General features: G+C 38.4%; 1 long non-coding RNA gene across 1 annotated transcript in view; it reads left to right on the top strand.

Moving 5' to 3' along the window:
• Positions 1 to 7,394: 7,394 nt before the first annotated feature.
• Positions 7,395 to 12,500, top strand: part of LOC107833525 (uncharacterized) — a 20,685-nt gene continuing 15,579 nt past the window's right edge. Inside the window, exon 1 of the long non-coding RNA XR_001659272.1 lies at positions 7,395 to 7,498. This is a non-coding gene — a long non-coding RNA (uncharacterized LOC107833525). The remainder of the gene's footprint in view (positions 7,499 to 12,500) is intronic.

A 12,500-nucleotide genomic window follows, 5' to 3' on the forward strand; every position in this document is an offset into this window, starting at 1 on the left:
GAGGTAGGACACAATTTTCAATACTCAAAAAACGTTCAAAAGAAAAACAAAACAGAACAAAAAATAAATAAATGTGATAGTTATTGTAATTTTCTTCATTGATGTTGAATTTATTTTTGTTTTCAACCAAAAGGGAATAGACTGATATAAGTTTTATTGGAATAAAAATATATATTTGGATGTGGTGTACAGTTCAAATCTCAAATCATTTCTTAATATATTTCTTCCAAGAAGGTATGAAACAAAACCTCAGAACAATGTCAGATGCTCTTGAACATCTTTCTATGTTGGTACATTTTTTGTGGCAGACCAAAACAAAAGTGTGAATAATTGGAAGAGGACGAAAATGGTAAATTATTTTTTTTTAAATATATTTTAGTTAGAAATATAAATCTGAGAAATGTGGTGTACATCTTTTGGGTAGTAACTGTCCAGCATTCCAACACCTGGAATGGAAAAATTTGCCCATTCTTCTTTGCAAACCAGCTCAAATTCAATCAGATTGGATTGGAAATGTTCAACTTTCGCCATGAATTCAAAGTTGGATTTGGATCTGAACTTTAATTGGGTCATTCTAACACATAAAAAATCCTCTGCTCTCATCCATTCCGCAGTTCTAGCTGCATGTTTAGAATGATGATCCCTCAAAAGTCTTATTCACCTGCATCCCCATGTCTTCTAAACAAAAGTATCCTCATAGCACGACGGTACCACCAGGCTTCACAGACTTCAAGGCAGAAGCACATTTGCACCATTATGCAAACAATAACTTGGACTGTTTACACTGATTTCTCATGTTGTAACTGTGTTGAGGTGTTGACCGAGGATCACTGTGTAACAAAGCTAAGATGAAATGGTTACCATACCAGTGACTCTACCTTCTTTTAAAGCAAGTCCCAAGAAACTGATTAGAGGGTTCAGATTTGCCTCTTCAAAGCTTACTTCATTTATTCATCCTGTAATCATGTGTGGATTTTTAAACAACAGGAATTCAGGCACATCCATGTCCACACACAAACAAAACACCCAGAACAGTTGTGACACAAAATAGCTACAAACTACACTTCTAATCACCCAAGTCTGCTCTTTTCATTCTATGTCACTTTTTGACTGTTTTACATTCATCTGTGTCGTTTCACTAAATTCGAATGTCTTTTTGTGTTATAGTAACACTGTTATAGTTCTTCTGAGTCTCATTTAGGTCATTTTATGCCTCATTATACATTTTGGGTGTAATTAATGCTGTTTTTGTCTCATTTGAGCCAATTTGCATCTCTTTATAGTCGCTTCATGTCTCATTTTTGTATTTGGGTCTTGTTTTAGTGTATTTGTGCCAGTTACATCACTGCTTAGAGGGTTTTTATTATGTGTTTAAATTTAGCTTTTTTGTGGCGTTGGTGCCTAATTCTAATATTTATTGGTAAATTGGACTAAAACCTTAAACATAAATTCTATGAAGTAAAGTTATTGGTCATTAATGCTATGAGCTATCAGTTTGGTTTCTCATTTTCTTCATGTGCATTTTTTTCTCAACAAAAACACAAGCCATATTTCATCTACATGTCAAAAGATTCCTGTGGCTTGAGCACCTCAATACCACATATTCTGTGTGGAGATGCCACTCTCATTTTTTTTTGGTAACACTTTATTTGAAGGGGTGTGCATAAGACTGACATGACACTGTCATAAACATGACATAACATCTGACATGAAGATAAATAAGTCTTTATGAATGTTTATGACAGTTGTCATGAAGTGTCATTCGGTAAATAATGACACTTTTAATACAAAGTTGCTCTAAAAGTTGCATTAAATGTCCATTAAAAGTGCCAACTTTGTATGATTTTGTAAATTATGATAATTTAATGCAAAGTTGGCATTTTTAATGGACTTTCAATGCAACTTTTAGAGAAACTTTGCATTGAAAGTGTCATTATTTACCGAATGACACTTCATGACAACTGTCATGAACGTTCATAAAGACTTCGTTATGTTCATAACAGGTGTTATGTCATGTTTATGACAGTGTCATATCAGTCTTATGCACACCCCTTCAAATAAAGTGTTACCTTTTTTTTTATAAACGTTACATTTTTCTAATCTCATGATACTCTACGAGATGAACTCTTTTAGAGTTGACGTGCTCTAACGCTGCTAATTTGACACTAAGGATTGTATTGTGTAGGTTATCTTTACAGGTTCGTCTGAGAATAGATCAAAAAATTAATTCTTAACAGTTTTCAGTATAATTCATTTATTCCAATTTTATATGACACCAATAATCTCTGCTTTGCACTTTCATAAGAAAACAATTTCTTCTATCAAACATGAGTCAAAAAAATGAAGATAGCATTGTTATATTTTCATGGTGTTTTGTATTTAGGACCCACCATATACTAGTTATAGCAAATAAAATTATTGTATTTTGAGTAAGATAATGATAAAAAGAATTAATAAGAAACAGTTCGATTTACTTTCGGAAAGTAATTTGATTTATTTAGTATTCATGGAACTGCATCCAAAACTCCCTTTTTAACTCATTTTCCCAAGTGTGAAAATGAAATTGTAATAGCACCTTATTTAAACCCTTGTCACAGTTGAACAGGCTTTTCAGTTAAATAAACCAGCTTCAAACTTTCAGCCACGTTAACCCGAGCCATGAATTATTGAGCTGTGACCGCAAAGATGTTCCAACGTCATGTTTTTTTTTGTTGAGGTGAGCTTCGCTGCTTTTTAACCATCACTGCCTCGCTTTTTAGAGCGTGGCATGGCCAGGAAATAAGCCTGGAAGTTCAGTGTACAAGAAAAATCTTTGTACAAAATTGTATTGAATTTGTCTCACACTAGGAGAAAAGGGCAAACTGGGCAGCACAACAGGAGGCAGGGAGCACAAAGCATTTATTTTCTGTAAAAAAAAATAAAAATAAAATATATATATATATATATCTCACTGGGCCAGATGTTTCCCACTGGCTTCTCAAGCTGGGTATGGATTACCAATTGAAGTCTTCCAACTTCCCAGCACCCATTATCTAATTTATAGAAACAAATTTCTGACTTTTATGTTGCTAGAAAAGCTTAAAGTCTGCATATCATTTTGATTTTTGTTCATTTGTAGCTCCATGTCTCTGTCCACAGTGCTGATTGTGGGGTGTCCAGCCAAGTTGGATTTGTCCAAGGCATTTGAGACACTTCATGCTGACTGTAGGTCTGGTGATGCTGAGGAGCTCTCAGCCTGACTGATAGCTTTCTGACTTTATCATAGACACATCATTTGTTTACCAGAATATACAGAATTTGAGTTCTGGTTCTTAATACTAATTTGGGACTTCTGGTGACTCATCTGAACTGCTCTTTTACAGTTTTGTTTTGTTTTTTGGGAGGGGGGTGGGGGGCATTATGAGTAAATGTAAATTGTCATCACAGCTACACTATGGTTCTGTTGTTGTTCTCATTGTTGCTCCTGTTGTTCTCCTGTTGTTCTCCTGAATCATCAAATTGTCCCATGGCTTAAGATTTAAGAAGTGATCTGAGCAGAAATGAAGCTAATATCTAATCAAGATGGATACAGTTTTTAGTAGTGACTCCACATCAAAGAAATATAATCTAACCTTTTACGGTCTCATCCTTTTCTGTCTGTGTAGCCTTTGATTTTCATTTTAATTGATCTGCCAAACATTCTCTCACTAAATATGATTGGTATAAAAATGCTTAGCTTTGCAGCATATACAGCTTTTATGATTAGAAGCAGCTAGTGTCTGTGTTGCTCTATCTGCAATAACTGGGTGGCTGCTACCACCCCCAATATCCAGTAAAGAGGATGACAGGATTTCATTTGTCTGAGTCTTTAAGCTAATCCTTCAAACAAACAGTTTTCAAGCCTTTGTCTTTGCTTGATTTGCATAAAGAACAAGGGTCGACTGGCTGAGAGACGTCAGCCTCCCACACTGACATCTGTCGGAGAGGTACAGAGTTTTTCAGTCACAGAGGAAACAATAAGGTAGTTGAGCAACATGGTTCAGCAGCTGTTTGCCAGATTCAATAGACCCATTCACAGCAGATATCTTGGCTTGTCACCGCATAAAAAGCACCGGTGTAACTGATAATGATAAATGAACTGATTCCAGGTCCTCCTACCCGGCTGTCTGCTTCCATGACACTATTGAACAATGTTGGGTCACCGATCCAAAAAAGCAAGTCAATATGTCAACACCGTTTTCCTAAATATGCTTCACACTGTTGTCAGTTGCCATTGTAATCACAGCTGAGTTTGTTCCAGATGTGACAGCCAGAAAGTTAAGGTTGGCAAAGACCCAGTAAGTTGGAAAATAATAAAAAAAAAGATTTAAAAAACACAAGTACTTAAATAGTTTATTTACAAACCTTATTGCAGCGCGGAGGAATCAAAAAACATTATTGAGGGCTGAATAAAAACTAAAGGAAGTGTCTAACATGTGAGTCATAAGACCACCTGGAGGGATTGATTATGTTTGCCATTTAGGCTGACATCCAGGTCAGATGGAAACATTCAGACCACGAAAAATCTTACATTCCAGCCAAGAGAATGGTTCTGCATTTAAGCAATCCTTGTAATTGCCATTGTAATTGCCAAATGAATGACCTACCAAATTATGTAGGTCATTCATTTGGTGACCTACATAATTATGCTGAAAGCCATAATGAAAGTTTAAGGTTTGTTTTTGCATGAATTTCTGTAGTAGCAAGTGTTCTTCAACGACAGATTAGGATGAGCTTAGGGCAATTTTATGGAGTGGTATGTTGATAAGAATATCTGATTTTAATGTACTTGTGTTGTGATTCAATTCAATTGAAATCCCCAATTTTTTTTCTTATTTTATCCCAAAGGGATATTAAATGTTGTAACTCATAAAGATTCTTCAAAGAGTCATTGTAGATAGTGATGGCTGTTGGCAGGAACGATCTCCTGTAGCAGTCTGTATTACTGTGAATTTGAACGAGCCTCTGACTGAAGACATGAAGACACTCTGTTCTTCTGAGACATTCTCATGAAGAGGATGATCAGGGTTGTCCATAATTTCCTCGATTTTATGTAAAATCTTTCTGTGGGAGCCATTTATCTTTTCCTGTGTTTATCGCCACCAAGGGGCATATTTCATTTTGAGTTCTGAGTATGTCTCAAGGGGTACCGGGTTATTTAAGGTCAAGTGGGATTCTGTTTAAGTGTTGCTAATGGGAAGACACAAACATTTTTCTACTGTGCTTGGTTTTGATTTACGGCTGATTTATGTGGTTCTACATTGAAATGGCAAGACAATTGACATTCTACAGAAAATAAATGACTATGATTATAAGTCAAACTGAAGATCAGAAAAAGAAATCTTGATTGAGCGCATGTAAAACCAATGCTTACCAGAAACAGCAGCAACAAGTCGTCTAAAATACAGAATTTTAGCCGCTACACCTTCTTTCCATTGTCATCTTCAGAAGTCCCACAGTTGTACCCAGAACAGAACCACAAGAGAACCAGCCTTCTACGTCAGGTTGTTCTGTTGTGATGATTACTAATGCAGGTTGTGAGGCCTGCAGTAGACAGAGAAATTGTTGAGCACCATAAACTTTAGAACCCTATTGGAGGAGTGGATACCTTCACAGTCGTGGGTGGGCACAGTGAAAATACCAGACTAAGCACACAGCCCTGTGGTGTGCCTGTTTTGAGCACCAGTGTGAATGATGTTCGGCCCCCTGTTCTTACCCTCTGCCCATCCAAGATTGCTGAATAACATGAGCAGGAAGTCCAGCCCTGTTCAGTTTCCTGAAGAAGAAAAGTCTTTGTTAGGCCTTCCTCGTCAGAAAAGAGGTATTCAGTGACCAGATCAGGTGGTCCAGAATATGGATATTATCCACTCCCTCCACCACCTCCTCTTGAATTGTAAGAGGTGGGTGCATTGTCCTCCTGGACCTCCTGTAGTCCACTATGACCTCCTTGGTGTGAATCTCACCTGTTAGAATGAGGAAATAAAAAGAGAGGAAAACAACCAGGGACAGATGGGGGGGAAAAGTGGAGAAACAAAAGGAGGAGAGAAAAAACTGACAAAAAGGCTCCCCAGAGCCTTTAAATAACTTCAAATAATTTGGTTGCCAAACCAAGTCTGCATATTTGGTACTAAACATCCTGCAGTATGACTATAATAAGTCAAGAATAAAATTACCAAAATTTTGACTGTAAAATAGAGAGTGGACAAAAACAGCACCCAACAAAAGCAATTAATGAGATTGTAGCAACAGATAAATCAATGATGAAAAAACAGCTTGTTGCAAATTGAGGATCTTTGAAGGTTAGCAGTCAATCATTTTACCATCTTATGGTTTATTAACCGACATAAAATCCACAATAACTGTTGTTTTACACAGTCACAGACAGTTTGTGTCAGAATGGAGACCCCACACCGTCACCCATACATTCACAGCCATGCTCAGCCTTCTTCCTGCTGTTGACATGGCTGTTGACATCTAAGGTGTTGTTGCTTTATTAGACTCAACTACATCCTGCTTCTGCCTACCGAATCAGACTCTGACAGAGAATGAAAGCGATTAAAAAGTTTATTGACAAGTAAACATTAAAGTTCTTTGGCGTTCAGGTCCCGGGCGAGAACGTCTAGCTGAAACTGCGATAAGCTCGATAAACATTCCTGATACTGCATATGAATGTAATCCCCCCAGGGCCAGTACTGGTGGTGGAGGTCGAAGAAGGATGTATGCCTGAAGAACCAGGAGCAGAAGGTGGAGATGGGGCGGAGGTGGGTTGATCGCAGCTGGTAAGCGGAGGAGGCCATGGATGAAGGTCCTTATCAACTGGAGCTTGGTCGATGATTGGTCATGATGAGGCTTGGTCCAGTGCTGATAGGTCCAGGGAGATGAGGGGGGAGGGGTGGGGGGCACTGATTGATGAGGCAGGAGTAGCAAGATACTTCCAGACTGAATTTGTGCCTAAGCTTCATTTTAACATTGTGACTTTTATGTCTATGAAAAGCACTTTAGAAATAAACTTTACATACTCCACTGAGACTCAATGTTTTTAAAGGAATAACCAATATCAGGATACTAATGTTAATCCCACAAGAACAGCAGCATAAGGAACACAGCCGAAACTGGAAACAAAACGTAAATAAAGGAACCTAAAAATGCTCCTTAGCCTGAAAAATATGTTTCTTTTTGCATCAAAGAGTTTTGCTTTTTACCTATAACTTCCACAGTGCTGCAGCTGGTAGCACTACTGCCTTGTAGCAAGAAGGTCTTGGATTCAAGTCCCTGCCTGGGGTCTTTCTGCATGGAGTTTGCATGTTTTCTTTGTGCATGCATGGGTTCCCTCTGGGTACTCTGGCTGCCACAGTCCAAAAACATGACTGTAAATTCTCCCGAGGAGTGAATGTGTATGTCCATGATTGTTTGTCCTGTCTGTCTCTGTGTTGCCCTGCAAAGGTCTGGTGATCTGTCCTGGGTGACCCGCCTCTCATCTGTTGACCACAGAAGATAGGCACCAGCCATATTTTAGGTGTAGACACACAAACGCCCACACGCACGCGCACACATATACATACAGGTATGACACTGTCTTCTAATCACCACCCACATTCTATGGGTGGTGATTGGTTCTTTTTCTTCTACTTCATGTTTAATGGTGGTTGACAACTTAATAGAGAATTATCGCCATCAGCTGGTGAGGAGTTTTTATTTTATGCCAAATAAAACCCCATATTAAAAATCACAATACGGTTTTCTGTCAGATCAGCATACGTTGTCAGAGTAGCATGCATGCAGTGAGTATACATGCGCGTTCAGTGATTCATGACATTTAGAGGAGCTGTCAGTTCAGCATACGTAACAAGATACAACAAAAAATAAGTCAATAAATTGTTTTCAATGATAATTAGATTAATATACATCTAGTAGCTATAGCATCTAGACCCTGCTTCTGTAGTTGCAGCAGGGTCTAGTTGCAACTACAGTCAACCTGTTTTTTGATGATGGTCTGACTGGTTAACTGCTAAGTCAGGATGTCATTCTGCTGTTAATAAAGTTTATGATGATCTAACTTCTATGTCATGGTGTGTTGCTGATTAAATAAAAGCATGTGGTAATCACAGCATATACTTGTCTGACAGATATAGCCATCAGTTTGTGCTACTAGAATGATGATCTGACAACGTATGCTGATCTGACAGAACTGCGGCCTTGTAGCTTTTACTTCTTGTTTCTTTCTGAACTAGATCCAAAGGGCTAGTTTTGATTGTGATTGGTTGATATGCGATAACACACACACACACACACACACATGCACACACAAAAGCAAATATGCCCCAAGTAATTCTGATGTCCTCTGATGAAACCCCTTGTTCAAATTTGACTCATCCAAATTAAGCAATTTTACCTACAACAATATTGATTCTTTAGACTAAATTCATTTAAGAATTTATCCTTCTCCACAAATGTTTTTATGCAATTTCTGCCTCTGTATCATTTACTCAGTGTTCTGTGCTCTTCATGGTCTTACGCATTCCCACAATGGACTGCCCCACAAAGGCTCAGTGCCCTCGGCAACAGAGCAAACTGAACTCCAGAGGCCTCATCTGTGTGTATGAGTGAGAGGAGACTGAGAGGATGCACTGCTGTTTTCTGTCATTGAGGCGCTTTTATCAAGAACTGTTCCTTTGCACTAACACCCAGGCACAGACTCACAGATCCACATCACACACAGACAGCCATGCATAAGACGGAGTATGCATTAAATACTTGATGAAGTGTGTGAAGCTGTCAGGCATCATTCTACAGCTAGATGAGAATACTTGTCAGATTTAATGAGCAATTTTGTCTTGTGTAATGTCTTCTGAGCCTCAGCATAGGGAAACAGCACTCAGTCCCAATAATGTGCTTAAATATGTTACTTTGCAGACCACAATGACATGTAACAACTAATATCACTTGAATTATTTCACTGTCTAGAAAGAAGAATAGCTGACATGGAACACAAGAAGTTTAGCTAATCATACAGAAAAACACATTTAATAAGTTTTAGAAACATTTGAACATGTACTTTAAATGGCATGACATATAAACAGAACGGAGTAAACAGGCCTGCGGCTGAAGTTTGGCCTTTGTTTACACCCACACGCTCCAACTTCTTCAACAAACTGCTCCAACCGTCCATGCTCTCAGAAACCACCAAAATTCTCACCTTGTTTACCCATATTCGCATATTTATCTGCACTGTTTTCAGCACTGGGTTAAAGCTTTTTAAAATATATCCACAAAATGGGTTTGCTGGCACAGTGAGCAAAATGTTACCTAATTAAAATGAGATATTTTCTATCATTGTACCAATAGTGGTTCAAGTTACAAAACTTGGCTATGCTAAGAAATTAAATAACAGTATTCCAAACAGCAAAAAGATGGTACTTTGTCTTTTAGATTGTTATGAACCCATAACAATCTAATCTCTAAGATCCCTTTCAAAACAGATTTAGATTGTCCTATGACGTCTACAATTTCTAAGGCCAATAGGACATTGCTGAATGGTGTAAAATTTGATTTTAAGATAAAGTAACATACACTTCAGACTTCCAGCACAAGTTCAACTTTTGTCATACAAAGAAATACTCAGATGACTCTGCAGCTGTCCTGTGAATCAGAAATGGACAAGAGGCTGAGTACAGAGATCTGGTGGACCGCTTTGTGTCATGGAGGGAACAATCATCTAATCTTGAATGTAAACAAAACAAAGGAGATTATTGTCGATTCCAGTAAGAACAGGATCAGATCAAACCCTATTTCCATCATGAGAGAAGAAGTGGAGGTGGTTGAGGAATATAAATACCTCATTGTTCATCTGGACAACAGACTGGACTGGATACGCAACAGTGAAGCTTCTATAATAAAAGAGAGCAGACTGAACTTCCTGAGGGTGTTAAGATCCTTCAAGGTTTGAAGCAAGATGCTGCAGATCTTCTATCAGTCTGTTGTTGAGAGCATCATCTCTGCTGCTGTCATCTGTTGGAGCAGCAGCATCAGAGTCAGAGACCTAAAAAGGCTCAACAGCCTGATAAAGAAGGCTGGTTCTGTTCTGGTTCTGTTCTGAGCACGACTATGGAACCTCTGGAGATGATGATGATGCAAAGAAGGATTCTTCATAAAATCAAGAAAATTATGGAAAATCCTGACCATCCTCTTCATGAGACCGTCTTGGGCAAACAGAATGTATTCAGTCAGAGGCTTGTTGAAATTCACAGTAATACAGACTGCTGCAAGAGATCTTTCCTGCCAACAATCATCACTATCTATCGTAACTCTTTAATTAAATGAGTCACAACATTAATTTCCCTTTGGGATCGATAAAGTATTTTTGAATTTGAATTCAAAAAAAGAATCAAAACTATGTGCTTTTATCTGAAATTCCCCTGATGAATTGTTTTTCTGGATTCTTAACTGCTTGTCAATCACTCAGAGCAATGCATGTCTGTCAAGCTTGTCATTTTCCCAAACATAGCTTTCTTTAAAAACTAATAATCGCAACAAATAATCACAAACCACCAGAAAAAGCAAAGATTCTAATGCAGGTACAAATATTTAGGGAGAAAGTTTAACATACATGATGTTACAGTAAGCTTATCACATTTAAATGTGTTGACTGTTTGCTATTAGTGATCGTAAAAATGGAAATGCATGCTACATGGCTAGTGACATTCTATGACTTACATGCAAAGAGAATAATGAGAGAATGAGGTGACATTGCAACAAAGAAATGATGAGTTGAGGCCACAAACTTTGCAGAAATAGCAGGTAAGCAATATAACCTGTAAAGTGCAGGAACTCGCCTTGAACTGTTAATTTTGAACTTTCTCAGTCAGTCTCAGTTTTACCTTATTGTCTGGGAAAATCTCAATTTGTCAGAGGAAAACATTTAAACTGCGTAGACAAATTTAGGTCCTCTCATGAGTTGAATTTTAGCCATATCAATATTTGCACTGAAGATAAACTGAAGTGGACTGAATAGTCTTTCAACAAAACTCTTTCAAAAATGGTGAACTGTCCCTTTAAATATGAGACTGCTTAAAGCATGGGATCTCAAATAACTAGAATACAGATAATAATTACTTTCTGCATTTACTTTCCTTTGCAGACTCAGATTTCTCTGAGAAAACGCACAAGAATTACACACATTCGTAGTTGGTCTCTGGAGCTACACCTTCAGGCCAGATTAGTCTGACTGATTCAGAAGCAACTCTCCGGGTGTGTAAGTGAACAGTAGTACTGTACACTCTGGCTTCAAACACTTTAAGTTCCCCTCACAGACCTGCATACATGCATGGTTACCGAGTAAAATCTCTACACTGTGAGGAATTTTGCATGAAAAACACATGGAACTGTTAGAAAGAGAAGCAAAGGAGAACTATTACAGTGAGAATAAAATAAGAGGAAGAAGAGGAAATGAGAGCACAGAGAAATGTGAGAAAATGGAGAGAAAGGAAAAATAAGAGAGAGGGGTCTTCTCTTTCCTTAAATACTCCTGCTGAGATTTTGGTCCCACTGATCGAACCGCAGGAGGAAAGAGGTGAGGGGGCGAATGCAGGAGGAGGAGGACAGAGACAGAGATACAGAGAGCAGAAAAAAGGCAGAGATAGGCTGCCGAACATCGGAAAGGAGAATCAGGAAAGGAACAAGAGGTAGACCGAATGGTGACAGTCATCAAATTAGAATAATAAGATCATAGTTGGGGAAAAGTGTGACAGAAGGAACAAAGATTTGACTTCTATGGCCTCTCAACTCCATGGCTGCCCACCTCCTTTTTCAGACCTGTCAAGTCTTGTTTTATCACAGTCGAGTCATAACATCATACCTGTAAGAGCTGCAGAAACACTGACATCAGCCCACATGCACTCAGCTCATGTTGCTGACACTGACAACCGCCATCTTAGTGATCTACAGCATGGAGACAGAGAGGGAAGCACTGCTTAAAAGGGTTCTCTACCCACTGAAGTGTAATCATGTTGTGTGTATCTCTTCTGTGCGTGCGTGCGTGCGTGCGTGCGTGCGTGCGTGCGTGCGTGCGTGCATTCAAGAGAGAGAGAGCTGTTATGGCTGTTCCTAAAAAAAGCCAAAATAAGAGGTAAGCACCCTAGTGAACTCTGCATCATAATCCTTGTGCACCTACACATGCACAGCTTCATACACACAGAGTCACAGGAAGTAAGATAATATGATATCACTGAGAGAACACACATATTTTTAGCCTTGAGCAAAAGGGGAGAAAAAATGAACTTAATGTTAGGTTGTATTAGCTTTGCATGAGTAAGTACATACAAAATGCAAATGCAGAAGCCTTCGCAAACTCACTACTACTTCAGTGTTTATGAGCAAACTGTGAATACTTTCACCAACAAGGAAGTTTATTAACGTCCCCAAAATGTACCACAGCATGCCTGTGTATATCAAACATCTAACAGACATTTACCGACACAGAGATG

Source organism: Poecilia formosa, unplaced genomic scaffold, assembly GCF_000485575.1.
Source record: "Poecilia formosa unplaced genomic scaffold, Poecilia_formosa-5.1.2 Scaffold402, whole genome shotgun sequence".
NCBI classification, from domain to species: Eukaryota; Metazoa; Chordata; class Actinopteri; order Cyprinodontiformes; family Poeciliidae; genus Poecilia; species Poecilia formosa.